At 55.3% G+C, this 1604-nt stretch overlaps 1 protein-coding gene across 2 annotated transcripts in view; it reads left to right on the forward strand.

The window, feature by feature from the left end:
* The window catches only part of TBX1 (T-box transcription factor 1), a 21658-nt gene that overhangs the window by 3680 nt on the left and 16374 nt on the right, over positions 1–1604 (forward strand). The window lies entirely within an intron of this gene.

Consider the following 1604-nt stretch of genomic DNA (forward strand, 5'->3'; position numbering starts at 1 on the left):
TGTGTGTGTGTGTGTGTGTGTGTGTGTGTGTGTGTGTGTGTGTGTGTAAGGCTTTCCTCCCAAGCCCCTTCCCCTTTCCCCTTTAATGGCTTTTAAAAGCCTAGTAATGTGCTTGATTCTAGCTGAGAAGGTAATTGGGATCAGGGCCGGGAAAAGGGAGACCTTCAGGTAGCAATGGTCCCTTTCCTCTCTTTACCCCCTCCCCATTACCCAAGCGAGCTCTCTTTATAAACAGATTTGTCTTGTGCTTGGCCAGTGAGGGAATGAGGCGCCGGGATAGAGTAGTAGAAGCTGGCGGCCCTGGGTGCTTTGGGGGTCGTCCTCCTGACACCCAGAGTTGGGCCAGTATTGAGGCTCGGGTCCCGCTCCCGGCTCAGCGTCAGGCAAGCAGAGCCTGCTTCTTGTAAATGCCTGCGATCCCGGCTCCGGCGACAAGGCCCTCGGGCTTCACCCTGTCTGCAGCTGTCTCGGCTGTGCTGGCCGCCGGCGGCAGGACAGAGGAGGGCTGCAGGAGAGCAGGCTATAGAGACGTCAAGGGTGCCCACAGAGCCTTTGCCCAAGTGTGACCCAGGGCAAGCAAGGCGATGTCCCAGAGGCGCCCCTGTCCCACGTCCCTGGACATCCCGCTTCTGTGACAAGGGGACCTTGGAGGCCCAGCGGAGCCATACTCTCTGGGGCTATTTCCCGAGTTCCTTGTTCACTGTCCTCTCTGTGTTCCAGTCCCTGGACTGGGGAAGCTGCTCCCGAGTCCCGAGGTGGGTCCCTGGGCCTCTGGATCAACGCAGTAGAGAGAACAGGCAGGTTAGGAAGGACGAGGGTTTTCCTAAGGCTCTTTATGGCGTGATCCGAGACCGTGATCCAACTTATGCCTAGGCCAGGCCTAGGCCGAGAGACAGCTGCTTCAAGGCCACCGGTGGCCCAGGGTCCCATTTCCAGGCAGTTCTTTGCTGCCAGGCTGAGGCTTAGAGTGGGCCGCAGGGCCAGGAGCAAACCCTCAGGTCAGGAGGAGCCCAGCAAGGAGGAGAGGCCCAATGAGTTCCCAAGGCCTTTCTGCGCAGGGGACAGAGACAGATCCAGAGAGCTCAGCCTGGCTGAGTCTGGACCTCAGGAAGGTTCAGCCCTGCCACCCTCAGAACAGAGCCCTTAGGAGGGGGTGTATGTGGCAGGGAGAGTCAAAGGTTCTGTCTACAAGGGCAAAGAGCCGCCATGCCGAGAATGACCTGCTTTGCTGAGGCGAAGAAAGTCCAAATTTAACCCAAATCAGAATGTAACACTTTGGCTTAACTGCCACTGAAATAGATGTGAAAGGGAAGATTTCTTAGTTCGAGTTATGTACACCAGGCATTCAATCTTGAGACTTCTCACCTCTCCCTTTCAGTTTACTTTGTGTGGCACCTTCCAAAGGGTATAGATTTGTTTCCGGAGACAAGACAGCGTCAGGAACTGAGAAAGAGAGAGAGATCGAGCTAGAGGAGAATCACAAAACTGGGACTACTGAGGAGAAAGAGAGAGAAGAGAAAGAGACCAGACAACAATGAGAGAGAGAGAGAAAGAGAGACAGAGAGAGACAGAGAGACAGAGAGAGACAGAGAGAGAGAGAGACA

Source organism: Petaurus breviceps, unplaced genomic scaffold (assembly GCF_028583685.1).
Source record: "Petaurus breviceps papuanus isolate PSGF00001 unplaced genomic scaffold, PetGlider_PUasm1.0 428, whole genome shotgun sequence".
NCBI classification, from domain to species: domain Eukaryota; kingdom Metazoa; phylum Chordata; class Mammalia; order Diprotodontia; family Petauridae; genus Petaurus; species Petaurus breviceps.